Source organism: Oncorhynchus kisutch, unplaced genomic scaffold (assembly GCF_002021735.2).
Source record: "Oncorhynchus kisutch isolate 150728-3 unplaced genomic scaffold, Okis_V2 scaffold901, whole genome shotgun sequence".
NCBI classification, from domain to species: Eukaryota; Metazoa; Chordata; class Actinopteri; order Salmoniformes; family Salmonidae; genus Oncorhynchus; species Oncorhynchus kisutch.
The window spans coordinates 124,740-142,991 of NW_022262846.1; the positions used below are offsets into that span (position 1 = coordinate 124,740).

Genomic DNA, 18,252 nt, shown 5'->3' on the forward strand with positions numbered 1-18,252 from the left:
CATCTAGATCTACTCTCTATTATATTATGACATACCAGCTAGATCTACTGTCTCTATGTCTCTATTATATTATGACAGACCAGCTAGATATACTGTCTCTATTATAATATGACAGACCAACTAGATCTACTGTCTCGATTATATTATGACAGACAAGCTAGATCTACTGTCTCTATTATATTATGACATACTAGCTAGATCTACTGTCTCTATTAGAATATGACAGACCAGCTAGATCTACTGTCTCTATTATATTATGACATACCAGCTAGATCTACTGTCTATTATATTATGACAGACCAGCTAGATCTAATGTCTCTATTATATTATGACAGACCAGCTAGATCTACTGTCTGTCACGCCCTGGTCTAAGTATTTTGTGTTTTTTCTTCATGTATTGGGTCAGGCCAGGGTGTGGCATGGAGTTTTTGTATTGTGGTGTGTTTTGTCTTGGGGTTTTGGTGTGTATATATTTGGGATTGTAGCTAGTGGGGTTTTCTAGCAAAGTCTATGGCTGTCTGGAGTGATTCTCAATCAGAGGCAGGTGCTTATCGTTGTCTCTGATTGGGAACCATATTTAGGCAGCCATATTCTTTGAGTTTGTCGTGGGTGATTGTCCAATTTGTCTTGATGTCCTTGTTTTTGTTAGTTGACACAAGTATAGGCTGTTTTCGGTTTTTCGTTTCGTTTATTTGTTTTTGTAGTGTTTAGTGTTTCGTCGTGTTTACGTTTTGTTTAATAAATATGGATCGCAAACGACACGCTGCAGTTTGGTCCGACTCTCATTCATCACCACTAGAAAGCCGTAACACTGTCTCTATTATTGTATGACAGACCAGCTAGATCTACTGTCTCTATTATATTATGACATACCAGCTAGATCTACTGTCTCTATTATATTATGACATACCAGCTAGATCTACTGTCTCTATTATATTTTGACAGACCAGCTAGATATACTGTCTCTATTATATTATGACAGACCAGCTAAATCTACTATGTCTATTATATTATGACAGACCAGCTAGATCTACTGTCTCTATTATATTATGACAGACCAGCTAGATATACTGTCTCTATTATATTATGACGGACCAGCTAGATCTACTGTCTCTATTATATTATGACATACAAGCTAGATCTACTGTCTCTATTATATTTTGACAGACCAGCTAGATATACCATCTCTATTATATTATGACAGACCAGCTAAATCTACTATGTCTATTATATTATGACAGACCAGCTAGATCTACTGTCTCTATTATATTATGACAGACCAGCTAGATCTACTTTCTCTATTGTAATATGACAGACCAGCTAGATCTACTCTCTATTATATTATGACATACCAGCTAGATCTACTGTCTCTATGTCTCTATTATATTATGACAGACCAGCTAGATATACTGTCTCTATTATAATATGACAGACCAACTAGATCTACTGTCTCGATTATATTATGACAGACAAGCTAGATCTACTGTCTCTATTATATTATGACATACTAGCTAGATCTACTGTCTCTATTAGAATATGACAGACCAGCTAGATCTACTGTCTCTATTATATTATGACATACCAGCTAGATCTACTGTCTATTATATTATGACAGACCAGCTAGATATAATGTCTCTATTATATTATGACAGACCAGCTAGATCTACTGTCTGTCACGCCCTGGTCTAAGTATTTTGTGTTTTTTCTTCATGTATTGGGTCAGGCCAGGGTGTGGCATGGAGTTTTTGTATTGTGGTGTGTTTTGTCTTGGGGTTTGGTGTGTATATATTTGGGATTGTAGCTAGTGGGGTTTTCTAGCAAAGTCTATGGCTGTCTGGAGTGATTCTCAATCAGAGGCAGGTGCTTATCGTTGTCTCTGATTGGGAACCATATTTAGGCAGCCATATTCTTTGAGTTTGTCGTGGGTGATTGTCCAATTTGTCTTGATGTCCTTGTTTTTGTTAGTTGACACAAGTATAGGCTGTTTTCGGTTTTCGTTTCGTTTATTTGTTTTTGTAGTGTTTTAGTGTTTCGTCGTGTTTACGTTTTGTTTAATAAATATGGATCGCAATCGACACGCTGCAGTTTGGTCCGACTCTCATTCATCACCACTAGAAAGCCGTAACACTGTCTCTATTATTGTATGACAGACCAGCTAGATCTACTGTCTCTATTATATTATGACATACCAGCTAGATCTACTGTCTCTATTATATTATGACATACCAGCTAGATCTACTGTCTCTATTATATTTTGACAGACCAGCTAGATATACTGTCTCTATTATATTATGACAGACCAGCTAAATCTACTATGTCTATTATATTATGACAGACCAGCTAGATCTACTGTCTCTATTATATTATGACAGACCAGCTAGATATACTGTCTCTATTATATTATGACGGACCAGCTAGATCTACTGTCTCTATTATATTATGACATACCAGCTAGATCTACTGTCTCTATGTCTCTATTATATTATGACAGACCAGCTAGATATACTGTCTCTATTATAATATGACAGACCAGCTAGATCTACTGTCCCTATTATATTATGACATACCAGCTAGATCTACTGTCTCTATGTCCTCTATTATATTATGACAGACCAGCTAGATATACTGTCTCTATTATATTATGACATACCAGCTAGATCTACTGTCTCTATTAGAATATGACAGACCAGCTAGATCTACTGTCTCTATTATATTATGACATACCAGCTAGATCTACTGTCTATTATATTATGACAGACCATCTAGATCTACTGTCTCTATTATATTATGACAGACCAGTTAGATCTACTGTCTCTATGATATTATGACAGACCAGCTAGATCTACTGTCTCTATGTCTCTATTATATTATGACAGACCAGCTAGATCTACTGTCTCTATTATATTATGACAGACCAGCTAGATCTACTGTCTCTATTATATTATGACATACCAGCTAGATCTACTGTCTCTATTATATTGTGACAGACCAGCTAAATCTACTGTCTCTATTATATTATGACAGACCAGCTAGATATACTGTCTCTATTATATTATGACAGACCAACTACATCTACTGTCTCTATTATAATATGACAGACCAGCTAGATCTACTGTCTCTATTATATTATGACAGACCAGCTAGATCTACTGTCTCTATTATTTTATGACAGACCAGCTAGATCTACTGTCTCTATTAGAATATGACAGACCAGCTAGATCTAATGTCTCTATTATATTATTACAGACCAGCTAGATCTACTGTCTCTATTATAATATGACAGACCAACTAGATCTACTGTCTCGATTATATTATGACAGACCAGCTAGATCTACTGTCTCTATTATATTATGACATACTAGCTAGATCTACTGTCTCTATTAGAATATGACAGACCAGCTAGATCTACTGTCTCTATTATATTATGACATACCAGCTAGATCTACTGTCTCTTATATTATGACAGACCAGCTAGATCTAATGTCTCTATTATATTATGACAGACCAGCTAGATCTACTGTCTGTCACGCCCTGGTCTAAGTATTTTGTGTTTTTTCTTCATGTATTGGGTCAGGCCAGGGTGTGGCATGGAGTTTTTGTATTGTGGTGTGTTTTGTCTTGGGGTTTTGGTGTGTATATATTTGGGATTGTAGCTAGTGGGGTTTTCTAGCAAAGTCTATGGCTGTCTGGAGTGATTCTCAATCAGAGGCAGGTGCTTATCGTTGTCTCTGATTGGGAACCATATTTAGGCAGCCATATTCTTTGAGTTTGTCGTGGGTGATTGTCCAATTTGTCTTGATGTCCTTGTTTTTGTTAGTTGACACAAGTATAGGCTGTTTTCGGTTTTCGTTTCGTTTATTTGTTTTTGTAGTGTTTAGTGTTTCGTCGTGTTTACGTTTTGTTTAATAAATATGGATCGCAATCGACACGCTGCAGTTTGGTCCGACTCTCATTCATCACCACTAGAAAGCCGTAACACTGTCTCTATTATTGTATGACAGACCAGCTAGATCTACTGTCTCTATTATATTATGACATACCAGCTAGATCTACTGTCTCTATTATATTATGACATACCAGCTAGATCTACTGTCTTTATTATATTTTGACAGACCAGCTAGATATACCGTCTCTATTATATTATGACAGACCAGCTAAATATACTATGTCTATTATATTATGACAGACCAGCTAGATCTACTGTCTCTATTATATTATGACAGACCAGCTAGATCTACTTTCTCTATTGTAATATGACAGACCAGCTAGATCTACTGTCTCTATTATATTATGACATACCAGCTAGATCTACTGTCTCTATTAAATTATGACAGACCAGCTAGATATACTGTCTCTATTATAATATGACAGACCAGCTAGATCTACTGTCCCTATTATATTATGACATACCAGCTAGATCTACTGTCTCTATGTCTCTATTATATTATGACAGACCAGTTAGATCTACTGTCTCTATGATATTATGACAGACCAGCTAGATCTACTGTCTCTATGTCTCTATTATTATGACAGACCAGCTAGATCTACTGTCTCTATGTCTCTATTATATTATGACAGACCAGCTAGATATACCGTCTCTATTATATTATGACAGACCAACTACATCTACTGTCTCTATTAGAATATGACAGACCAGCTAGATCTACTGTCTCTATTATATTATGACAGACCAGCTAGATCTACTGTCTCTATTATATTATGACAGACCAGCGTAGATCTACTGTCTCTATTATATTATGACAGACCAGCTAGATCTACGGTCCTCTATTAGATATGGACAGACCAGCTAGCATTACTGTCTTCTATATTATACGGACCCGTAGAGCTACGTCTCTTTACTATGACGATCAGCTAGATCTACTGTCTTATATATTATGAAGACCAGCTGTATATTACTGTCTCTATTATATTATATTTGAAGACCAGTGCTATAATGTCTCTATTATATTATGACAGACAAGTAGATCTACTGTCTGTATTATCATATGACAGACAGCTAGATCTACTGTCTCTATGATATTATGACATACCAGCTAGATCTACTGTCTCTATTATATTATGTACAGCACAGCTAAATTACTGTCTCTATTATATTATGAAGAACAGCTAAATCTACTGTCTCTATTATATTATGACAGACCAGCTAGATCTACTGTCTCTATGTCTCTATATATTATGACAGACCAACTACATCTACTGTCTCTATTATAATATGACAGACCAGCTAGATCTACTGTCTCTATTATATTATGACAGACCAGCTAGATCTACTGTCTCTATTATATTATGACAGACCAGCTAGATCTACTGTCTCTATTATAATATGACAGACCAGCTGGATATACTGTCTCTATTATATTATGACGGACCAGCTAGATTCTACTGTCTCTATTATACTATGACAGATCAGCTAGATCTACTGTCTCTATTATAATATGACAGACCAGCTAGATCTACTGTCTCTATTATATTATGACATACCAGCTAGATCTACTGTCTCTATTATATTATGACAGACCAGCTAGATCTACTGTCTCTATGTCTCTATTACATTATGACAGACCAGTTAGATCTACTGTCTCTATGATATTATGACAGAACAGCTAGATCTACTGTCTCTATGTCTCTATTATATTATGACAGACCAGCTGGATATACTGTCTCTATTATATTATGACAGACCAGCTAGATCTACTGTCTGTATTATAATATGACAGACCAGCTAGATCTACTGTCTCTATTATATTATGACAGACCAGCTAGATCTACTGTCTCTATTATATTATGACATACCAGCTAGATCTACTGTCTCTATTATATTGTGACAGACCAGCTAAATCTACTGTCTCTATTATATTATGACAGACCAGCTAGATATGCTGTCTCTATTATATTATGACAGACCAACTACATCTACTGTCTCTATTATAATATGACAGACCAGCTAGATCTACTGTCTCTATTATATTATGACAGACCAGCTAGATCTACTGTCTCTATTAGAATATGACAGACCAGCTAGATCTAATGTCTCTATTATATTATTACAGACCAGCTAGATCTACTGTCTCTATTATAATATGACAGACCAACTAGATCTACTGTCTCGATTATATTATGACAGACCAGCTAGATCTACTGTCTCTATTATATTATGACATACCAGCTAGATCTACTGTCTCTATTAGAATATGACAGACCAGCTAGATCTACTGTCTCTATTATATTATGACATACCAGCTAGATCTACTGTCTCTTATATTATGACAGACCAGCTAGATCTAATGTCTCTATTATATTATGACAGACCAGCTAGATCTACTGTCTGTCACGCCCTGGTCTAAGTATTTTGTGTTTTTTCTTCATGTATTGGGTCAGGCCAGGGTGTGGCATGGAGTTTTTGTATTGTGGTGTGTTTTGTCTTGGGGTTTTGGTGTGTATATATTTGGGATTGTAGCTAGTGGGGTTTTCTAGCAAAGTCTATGGCTGTCTGGAGTGATTCTCAATCAGAGGCAGGTGCTTATCGTTGTCTCTGATTGGGAACCATATTTAGGCAGCCATATTCTTTGAGTTTGTCGTGGGTGATTGTCCAATTTGTCTTGATGTCCTTGTTTTTGTTAGTTGACACAAGTATAGGCTGTTTTCGGTTTTCGTTTCGTTTATTTGTTTTTGTAGTGTTTAGTGTTTAGTCGTGTTTACGTTTTGTTTAATAAATATGGATCGCAATCGACACGCTGCAGTTTGGTCCGACTCTCATTCATCACCACTAGAAAGCCGTAACACTGTCTCTATTATTGTATGACAGACCAGCTAGATCTACTGTCTCTATTATATTATGACATACCAGCTAGATCTACTGTCTCTATGTCTCTATTATATTATGACAGACCAGCTAGATCTACTGTCTCTATTATTGTATGACAAACCAGCTAGATCTACTGTCTCTATTATATTATGACATACCAGCTAGATCTACTGTCTCTATTATATTATGACATACCAGCTAGATCTACTGTCTCTATTATATTATGACATACCAGCTAGATCTACTGTCTCTATTATATTTTGCCAGACCAGCTAGATATACCGTCTCTATTATATTATGACAGACCAGCTAAATCTACTATGTGTATTATATTATGACAGACCAGCTAGATCTACTGTCTCTATTATATTATGACAGACCAGCTAGATCTACTTTCTCTATTGTAATATGACAGACCAGCTAGATCTACTGTCTCTATTATATTATGACATACCAGCTAGATCTACTGTCTCTATGTCTCTATTATTTTATGACAGACCAGCTAGATATACTGTCTCTATTATAATATGACAGACCAGCTAGATCTACTGTGCCTATTATATTATGACATACCAGCTAGATCTACTGCCTCTATGTCTCTATTATATTATGACAGACCAGTTAGATCTACTGTCTCTATGATATTATGACAGACCAGCTAGATCTACTGTCTCTATGTCTATTATATTATGACAGACTAGCTAGATCTACTGTCTCTATTATATTATGACATACCAGCTAGATCTACTGTCTCTATTATATTATGACAGACCAGCTAGATCTACTGTCTCTATTATATTATGACAGACCAGCTAGATCTACTGTCTCTATTATATTATGACAGACCAGCTAGATATACTGTCTCTATTATATTATGACGGACCAGCTAGATCTACTGTCTCTATTATACTATGACAGATCAGCTAGATCTACTGTCTCTATTATAATATGACAGACCAGCTAGATCTACTGTCTCTATTATATTATGACATACCAGCTAGATCTACTGTCTCTTTTATATTATGACAGACCAGCTAGATCTACTGTCTATTATATTATGACAGACCAGCTAGATCTACTGTCTCTATTATAATATGACAGACCAGCTAGATCTACTGTCTCTATTATATTATGACAGACCAGCTAGATCTACTGTCTCTATTATTTTATGACAGACCAGCTAGATCTACTGTCTCTATTAGAATATGACAGACCAGCTAGATCTAATGTCTCTGTTATATTATGACAGACCAGCTAGAGCTACTGTCTCTATTATATTATGACAGACCAGCTAGATATACTGTCTCTATTATATTATGACAGACCAGCTAGATATACTGTCTCTATTATATTATGACGGACCAGCTAGATCTACTGTCTCTATTATACTATGACAGATCAGCTAGATCTACTGTCTCTATTATAATATGACAGACCAGCTAGATCTACTGTCTCTATTATATTATGACATACCAGCTAGATCTACTGTCTCTATTATATTATGACAGACCAGCTAGATCTACTGTCTATTATATTATGACAGACCAGCTAGATCTACTGTCTCTATTATAATATGACAGACCAGCTAGATATACTGTCTCTAATATAATATGACAGACCAGCCAGATCCAATCAAAATCAAATCAAATCAAATTTATTTATATAGCCCTTCGTACATCAGCTGATATCTCAAAGTGCTGTACAGAAACCCAGCCTAAAACCCCAAACAGCAAGCAATGCAGGTGTAGAAGCACGGTGGCTAGGAAAAACTCCCTAGAAAGGCCAAAACCTAGGAAGAAACCTAGAGAGGAACCAGGCTATGTGGGGTGGCCAGTCCTCTTCTGGCTGTGCCGGTGGAGATTATAACAGAACATGGCCAAGATGTTCAAATGTTCATAAATGACCAGCATGGTCGTATAATAATAAGGCAGAACAGTTGAAACTGGAGCAGCAACACAGTCAGATGGACTGGGGACAGCAAGGAGTCATCATGTCAGGTAGTCCTGGGGCATGGTCCTAGGGCTCAGGTCCTCCGAGAGAGAGAAAAAAAAGAGAGAATTAGAGAGAGCATATGTGGGGTGGCCAGTCCTCTTCTGGCTGTGCTGGGTGTAGATTAAAACAGAACATGTCCAAGATGTTCAAATGTTCATAAATGATCAGCATGTTCGAATAATAAGAAGGCAGAACAGTTGAAACTGGAGCAGCAGCACGGCCAGGTGGACTGGGGACAGCAAGGAGTCATCATGTCAGGTAATCCTGGGGCATGGTCCTAGGGCTCAGGTCCTCCGAGAGAGAGAAGGAGAGAATTAGAGAACGCACACTTAGATTCACATAGGACACCGAATAGGACAGGAGAAGTACTCCAGATATAACAAACTGACCCTAGCCCCCCGACACATAAACTACTGCAGCATAAATACTGGAGGCTGAGACAGGAGGGGTCAGGAGACACTGTGGACCCATCCGAGGACACCCCCGGACAGGGCCAAACAGGAAGGATATAACCCCACCCACTTTGCCAAAGCACAGCCCCCACACCACTAGAGGGATATCTTCAACCACCAACTTACCATCCTGAGACAGGGCCGAGTATAGCCCACAAATATCTCCGCCATGGCACAACCCAAGGGGGGGCGCCAACCCAGACAGGATGACCACATCAGTGAATCAACCCACTCAACCCAGATCTACTGTCTCTATTATAATATGACAGAACAGTTGGATCTACTGTCTCTATTAAATTATCACAGACCAGCTAGATCTACTGTCTCAATGTCTCTATTATATTATGACAGACCAGCTACATCTAAGGTCTCCATTATATTATGACAGACCAGCTAGATATACTGTCTCTATTATATTACCACAGTCCAGCCAGATCTACTGTCTCTATGTCTCTATTTTTTATGACAGACCAGCTAGATATACTGTCTCTATTATAATATGACAGACCAGCTAGATCTACTGTGCCTATTATATTATGACATACCAGCTAGATCTACTGCCTCTATGTCTCTATTATATTATGACAGACCAGTTAGATCTACTGTCTCTATGATATTATGACAGACCAGCTAGATCTACTGTCTCTATGTCTATTATATTATGACAGACTAGCTAGATATACTGTCTCTATTATAATATGACAGACCAGCTAGATCTACTGTGCCTATTATATTATGACATACCAGCTAGATCTACTGCCTCTATGTCTCTATTATATTATGACAGACCAGTTAGATCTACTGTCTCTATGATATTATGACAGACCAGCTAGATCTACTGTCTCTATGTCTATTATATTATGACAGACTAGCTAGATCTACTGTCTCTATTATATTATGACATACCAGCTAGATCTACTGTCTCTATTATATTATGACAGACCAGCTAGATCTACTGTCTCTATTATATTATGACAGATCAGCTAGATCTACTGTCTCTATTATAATATGACAGACCAGCTAGATCTACTGTCTCTATTATATTATGACATACCAGCTAGATCTACTGTCTCTTTTATATTATGACAGACCAGCTAGATCTACTGTCTATTATATTATGACAGACCAGCTAGATCTACTGTCTCTATTATAATATGACAGACCAGCTAGATCTACTGTCTCTATTATATTATGACAGACCAGCTAGATCTACTGTCTCTATTATTTTATGACAGACCAGCTAGATCTACTGTCTCTATTAGAATATGACAGACCAGCTAGATCTAATGTCTCTATTATATTATGACAGACCAGCTAGAGCTACTGTCTCTATTATATTATGACAGACCAGCTAGATATACTGTCTCTATTATATTATGACAGACCAGCTAGATATACTGTCTCTATTATATTATGACGGACCAGCTAGATCTACTGTCTCTATTATACTATGACAGATCAGCTAGATCTACTGTCTCTATTATAATATGACAGACCAGCTAGATCTACTGTCTCTATTATATTATGACATACCAGCTAGATCTACTGTCTCTATTATATTATGACAGACCAGCTAGATCTACTGTCTATTATATTATGACAGACCAGCTAGATCTACTGTCTCTATTATAATATGACAGACCAGCTAGATATACTGTCTCTAATATAATATGACAGACCAGCCAGATCCAATCAAAATCAAATCAAATCAAATTTATTTATATAGCCCTTCGTACATCAGCTGATATCTCAAAGTGCTGTACAGAAACCCAGCCTAAAACCCCAAACAGCAAGCAATGCAGGTGTAGAAGCACGGTGGCTAGGAAAAACTCCCTAGAAAGGCCAAAACCTAGGAAGAAACCTAGAGAGGAACCAGGCTATGTGGGGTGGCCAGTCCTCTTCTGGCTGTGCCGGTGGAGATTATAACAGAACATGGCCAAGATGTTCAAATGTTCATAAATGACCAGCATGGTCGTATAATAATAAGGCAGAACAGTTGAAACTGGAGCAGCAACAAAGTCAGATGGACTGGGGACAGCAAGGAGTCATCATGTCAGGTAGTCCTGGGGCATGGTCCTAGGGCTCAGGTCCTCCGAGAGAGAGAGAAAAAAGAGAGAATTAGAGAGAGCATATGTGGGGTGGCCAGTCCTCTTCTGGCTGTGCTGGGTGTAGATTAAAACAGAACATGTCCAAGATGTTCAAATGTTCATAAATGATCAGCATGTTCGAATAATAAGAAGGCAGAACAGTTGAAACTGGAGCAGCAGCACGGCCAGGTGGACTGGGGACAGCAAGGAGTCATCATGTCAGGTAATCCTGGGGCATGGTCCTAGGGCTCAGGTCCTCCGAGAGAGAGAAGGAGAGAATTAGAGAACGCACACTTAGATTCACATAGGACACCGAATAGGACAGGAGAAGTACTCCAGATATAACAAACTGACCCTAGCCCCCCGACACATAAACTACTGCAGCATAAATACTGGAGGCTGAGACAGGAGGGGTCAGGAGACACTGTGGACCCATCCGAGGACACCCCCGGACAGGGCCAAACAGGAAGGATATAACCCCACCCACTTTGCCAAAGCACAGCCCCCACACCACTAGAGGGATATCTTCAACCACCAACTTACCATCCTGAGACAGGGCCGAGTATAGCCCACAAATATCTCCGCCATGGCACAACCCAAGGGGGGGCGCCAACCCAGACAGGATGACCACATCAGTGAATCAACCCACTCAACCCAGATCTACTGTCTCTATTATAATATGACAGAACAGTTGGATCTACTGTCTCTATTAAATTATCACAGACCAGCTAGATCTACTGTCTCAATGTCTCTATTATATTATGACAGACCAGCTACATCTAAGGTCTCCATTATATTATGACAGACCAGCTAGATATACTGTCTCTATTATATTACCACAGTCCAGCCAGATCTACTGTCTCTATGTCTCTATTTTTTATGACAGACCAGCTACATCTACTGTCTCCATTATATTATGACACACCAGCTACATATACTGTCTCTATTACATTATGCTCCATTTCTGCAAAATATGGTGATCAGTGAGTGTTGTTAATGGATCCTGTGGTGCAATTGGTTAGCATGTTTTACTTATACAGCAGTATAAGGATAAGTAATAGGTATGTCATTGAGATAACAGGTCAGAGTGCAGGCACAGCTAGTATTCAAATTCATAGTCTTCTGTATCACCAGCTATGCCTGACACGTCAGCAATGCAGGGTGGCTAGACTGCTCGAAAGTCCAAGCGGGTGGCTGTTAGCTAAGTGAGTTTGTGCTTCGGCAGAGAAAAGAATCACCTAACGTGGGGCTCGAACCCACCATTAAGAGTATCATGCTCTACCGAGTGAGCTAACCACGCATCTCAACAGTAATATTGACTTGGTCCGAATATCATTCAGCTCCGTTTCTGCAAAATATGAAGATCAGTGAAAGTGTTGTTGATGGATCCTGTGGTGCAATCTGATAGCATGTTGTACTTATATAGCAGTATACAGAAATTAAATGACAAGGTTATGAGTTCAAGCCCCACCAGGAGCAAGTATTCTTCTAGAAGCCTATCCCTGTCTATTTCTTGTCCAGAAAATTTGCATTTATTAAATCCATTTAGGAGGACGTTTCATAGATAATAGGTATGTCATTGAGATGACAGGTCAGAGTGCAGGCAGAGATAGAATACAAAATCATCGTCTTCTCTATCACCAGCTATGCCTGACACGGCAGCAATGCAGGGTGGCAAGCCTGCTCGAAAGTCCAAGCAGATGGCTGTTTGCGAAGTGAGTTGGTGCTTCGCCTCAGAAAATAATCACCCCATTTGTCGTTCGAACCCACAAATACGAGATTAAGAGTCTCATGCTCTACCGTCTGAGTTAGCCAGGTAGGTCAATTGTCGAACTGACTCGGACCGAGTATTCTACATCTATGTTTGTGCAAAATATGGTAAACAGGTGATCAGGCTCCTGTGGCGCAATCAGTTAGAGCGTGGTACTTATACAGCAGTATGCAGCGAAGCAATGCCGAGGTTGTGAGTTCGAGCCTCACCAGGAGCATGTAATTTTCTTGAACCCTTTGCCTGTCTATTTATGCTCTACCGACTGAGCTTGCCAGGTACCTCAACAGTAGTGTTGACTTGGTGTGAATGTCGTTCAGCTCCATTTCTGCAAAATATGAAGATCAGTGAAAGTGTTGTTGATGGATCCTGTGGTGCAATCTGTTAGCATGTTGTACTTATACAGCAGTATACAGAAATTAGATGACAAGGTTATGAGTTCAAGCCCCACCAGGAGCAAGTATTCTTCTAGAAGCCTATCCCTGTCTATTTCTTGTCCAGAAAATTAGCATTTATTCAATCCATTTAGGAGGATGTTTCATAGATAACAGGTATGTCATTGATTTGACAGGTCAGAGTGCAGTCAGAGATAGAATACAAAATCATCGTCTTCTCTATCACCAGCTATGCCTGATACGTCAGCAATGCAGGGTGGCAAGCCTGCCCGAAATTCCAAGCGGATGGCTGTTTGCGAAGTGAGTTGGTGCTTCCCCTCAGAAAATAATCACCCCATTTGTGGTTCGAACCCACAAATACGAGATTAAGAGTCTCATGCTCTCCTGTCTGAATTAGCCAGGTAGGTCAATTGTCGAACTGACTCGTACCGAGTATTGTACATCTATGTTTTTGCAAGATATGGTAAACAGGTGATCAGGCTCCTGTGGTGCAATCGGTTAGCGCGTGGTACTTATACAGCAGTATGCAGCGAAGCAGTGCCGAGGTTGTGAGTTCGACCCTCACCAGGAACATGTACTTTTCTTGAACCCTTTGCCTGTCTATTTATGCTCTACCGACTGAGCTTGCCAGGTACCTCAACAGTAGTGTTGTCTTGGTCCGAATATCGTTCAGCTCCATTTCTGCAAAATATGAAGATCAGTGAAAGTGTTGTTGATGGATCCTGTGGTGCAATCTGTTAGCATGTTGTACTTATACAGCAGTATACAGAAATTATATGACAAGGTTAAGAGTTCAACTCCCACCAGGAGCAAGTATTCTTCTAGAAGCCTATTCCTGTCTATTTCTTGTCCAGAAAATTAGCATTTATTCAATTCATTTAGGAGGACGTTTCATAGATAATAGGTATGTCATTGAGATGACAGGTCAGAGTGCAGGCAGAGATAGAATACAAAATCATCGTCTTCTCTATCACCAGCTATGCCTGACACGTCAGCAATGCAGGGTGGCAAGCCTGCTCGAAAGTCCAAGCGGATGGCTGTTTGCGAAGTGTGTTGGTGCTTCGCCTCAGAAAATAATCACCCCATTTGTGGTTCGAACCCACAAATACGAGATTAAGAGTCTCATGCTCTACCGTCTGAGTTAGCCAGGTAGGTCAATTGTCGAACTGACTCGGACCGAGTATTGTACATCTATGTTTTTGCAAGATATGGTAAACAGATTATCAGGCTCATGTGGCGCAATCGTTTAGCGCGTGGTACTTATACAGCAGTATCCAGCGAAGCAATGCCGAGGTTCTGAGTTCGAGCCTCACCAGGATCATATAATTTTCTTGAACCCTTGTCCTGTCTATTTATGCTCTACCGACTGAGCATGCCAGGTACCTCAACAGTAGTGTTGACTTGGTCCGAATATCGGTCAGCTCCATTTCTGCAAAATATGAAGATCATTGAAAGTGTTGTTGATGGATCCTGTGGTGCAATCTGTTAGCATGTTGTACTTATATAGCAGTATACTGAAATTAGATGACAAGGTTATGAGTTCAAGCCCGACCAGGAGCAAGTATTCTTCTAGAAGCCTATCCCTGCCTATTTATGGTCCAGAAAATTAGCATTTATTCAATCCATTTAGGAGGACGTTTCATAGATAATAGGTATGTCATTGAGATGACAGGTCAGAGTGCAGGCAGAGATAGAATACAAAATCATCGTCGTCTCTATCACCAGCTATGCCTGACACGTCAGCAATGCAGGGTGGCAAGCCTGCTCGAAAGTCCAAGCAGATGGCTGTTTGCGAAGTGAGTTGGTGCTTCGCCTCAGAAATTAATCACCCCATTTGTGTTTCGAACCCACAAATACGAGATTAAGAGTCTCATGCTCTACCGTCTGAGTTAGCCAGGTAGGTCAATTGTCGAAATGACTCGGACCGAGTATTGTACATCTATGTTTTTGCAAGATATGGTAAACAGATTATCAGGCTCCTGTGGCGCAATCGGTTAGCGCGTGGTACTTATACGGCAGTATGCAGTGAAGCAATGCCGAGGTTGTGATTTCGACCCTCACCAGGAGTATTTAATTTTCTTGAACCCTTTGCCTGTCTATTTATGCTCCACCGACTGAGCTAGCCAGGTACCTCAACAGTAGTATTGACTTGGTCCGAATATCGTTCAGCTCCATTTCTGCAAAATATGAAGATCAGTGAAAGTGTTGTTGATGGATCCTGTGGTGCAATCTGTTAGCATGTTGTACTTATACAGCAGTATACAGAAATTATATGACAAGGTTAAGAGTTCAACTCCCACCAGGAGCAAGTATTCTTCTAGAAGCCTATCCCTGTCTATTTCTTGTCCAGAAAATTAGCATTTATTCAATTCATTTAGGAGGACGTTTCATAGATAATAGGTATGTCATTGAGATGACAGGTCAGAGTGCAGGCAGAGATAGAATACAAAATCATCGTCTTCTCTATCACCAGCTATGCCTGACACGTCAGCAATGCAGGGTGGCAAGCCTGCTCGAAAGTCCAAGCGGATGGCTGTTTGCGAAGTGAGTTGGTGCTTCGCCTCAGAAAATAATCACCCCATTTGTGGTTCGAACCCACAAATACGAGATTAAGAGTCTCATGCTCTACCGTCTGAATTAGCCAGGTAGGTTAATTGTCGAACTGACTCGGACCGAGTATTCTACATCTATGTTTGTGCAAAATATGGTAAACAGGTGATCAGGCTCCTGTGGTGCAATCGGTTAGCGTGTGGTACTTATACAGCAGTATGCAGCGAAGCAATGCCGAGGTTGTGAGTTCGAGCCTCACCAGGAGCATGTAAATTTCTTGAACCCTTTGCCTGTCTATTTATGCTCTACCGACTGAGCTAGCAAGGTACCTCAACAGTAGTATTGACTTGGTCCGAATATCCTTCAGCTCCTTTTCTGCAAAATATGAAGATCAGTGAAAGTGTTGTTGATGTATATTGTGGTGCAATCTGTTAGCATGTTGTACTTATACAGCAGTATACAGAAATTATATGACAAGGTTAAGAGTTCAACTCCCACCAGGAGCAAGTATTCTTCTAGAAGCCTATCCCTGTCTATTTCTTGTCCAGAAAATTAGCATTTATTCAATTCATTTAGGAGGACGTTTCATAGATAATAGGTATGTCATTGATATGACAGGTCAGAGTGCAGGCAGAGATAGAATACAAAATCATCGTCTTCTCTATCACCAGCTATGCCTGACACGTCAGCAATGCAGGGTGGCAAGCCAGCTCGAAAGTCCAAGCGGTTGGCTGTTTGCGAAGTGAGTTGGTGCTTCGCCTCAGAAAATAATCACCCCATTTGTGTTTCGAACCCACAAATACGAGATTAAGAGTCTCATGCTCTACCGTCTGAGTTAGCCAGGTAGGTCAATTTTCGAACTGACTCGGACCGAGTATTGTACATCTATGTTTTTGCAAGATATGGTAAACAGGTGATCAGGCTCCTGTGGCGCAATCGGCTAGCGCGTGGTACTTATACAGCAGTATGCAGCGAAGCAATGCCGAGGTTGTGAGTTCGAGCCTCACCAGGAGCATTTCATTTTCTTGAACCTTTTGCCTGTCTATTTATGCTCTCCCGACTGAGCTTGCCAGGTACCTCAACAGTAGTATTGACTTGGTCCGAATATCGTTCAGCTCCATTTCTGCAAAATATGAAGATCAGTGAAAGTGTTGTTGATGGATCCTGTGGTGCAATCTGTTAGCATGTTGTACTTATACAGCAGTATACAGAAATTATATGACAAGGTTAAGAGTTCAACTCCCACCAGGAGCAAGTATTCTTCTAGAAGCCTATCCCTGTCTATTTCTTGTCCAGAAAATGAGCATTTATTCAATTCATTTAGGAGGACGTTTCATAGATAATAGGTATGTCATTGAGATGACAGGTCAGAGTGCAGGCAGAGATAGAATACAAAATCATCGTCTTCTCTATCACCAGCTATGCCTGACGCGTCAGCAATGCAGGGTGGCAAGCCTGCTCGAAAGTCCAAGCGGATGGCTGTTTGCGAAGTGAGTTGGTGCTTCGCCTCAGAAAATAATCACCCCATTTGTGGTTCGAACCCACAAATACGAGATTAAGAGTCTCATGCTCTACCGTCTGAGTTAGCCAGGTAGTTCAATTGTTGAACTGACTCGGAACGAGTATTGTACATCTATGTTTTTGCAAGATATGGTAAACAGGTGATCAGGCTCCTGTGGCGCAATCGGTTAGCTCGTGGTACTTATACAGCAGTATGCAGCGAAGCAATGCCGAGGTTGTGAGTTCGAGCCTCACCAGGAGCATGTCATTTTCTTGAACCCTTTGCCTGTCTATTTATGCTCTCCCGACTGAGCTTGCCAGGTACCTCAACAGTAGTATTGACTTGTTCCGAATATCGTTCAGCTCCATTTCTGCAAAATATGAAGATCAGTGAAAGTGTTGTTGATGGATCCTGTGGTGCAATCTGTTAGCATGTTGTACTAATATAGCAGTATATAGAAATTAGATGACAAGGTTATGAGTTCAACTCCCACCAGGAGCAAGTATTCTTCTAGAAGCCTATCCCTGTCTATTTCTTGTCCAGAAAATTAGCATTTATTCAATACATTTAGGAGGACGTTTCATAGATAATAGGAATGTCATTGAGATGACAGGTCAGAGTGCAGGCAGAGATAGAATACAAAATCATCGTCTTCTCTATCACCAGCTATGCCTGACACGT

At 39.7% G+C, this 18,252-nt stretch overlaps 3 non-coding genes across 3 annotated transcripts; all 3 read left to right on the forward strand.

The window, feature by feature from the left end:
* Positions 1 to 16,243: 16,243 nt before the first annotated feature.
* On the forward strand, positions 16,244 to 16,337 carry trnai-uau (transfer RNA isoleucine (anticodon UAU)). The gene is made up of 2 exons: positions 16,244 to 16,281; positions 16,302 to 16,337. It is a non-coding gene; the product is annotated as a tRNA-Ile (tRNA).
* Positions 16,338 to 16,991: 654 nt separating this feature from the next.
* On the forward strand, positions 16,992 to 17,085 carry trnai-uau (transfer RNA isoleucine (anticodon UAU)). The gene is made up of 2 exons: positions 16,992 to 17,029; positions 17,050 to 17,085. It is a non-coding gene; the product is annotated as a tRNA-Ile (tRNA).
* A 654-nt stretch (positions 17,086 to 17,739) lies between these two features.
* trnai-uau (transfer RNA isoleucine (anticodon UAU)) lies at positions 17,740 to 17,833 on the forward strand. The gene is made up of 2 exons: positions 17,740 to 17,777; positions 17,798 to 17,833. It is a non-coding gene; the product is annotated as a tRNA-Ile (tRNA).
* The last annotated feature ends 419 nt before the right edge of the window (positions 17,834 to 18,252 follow it).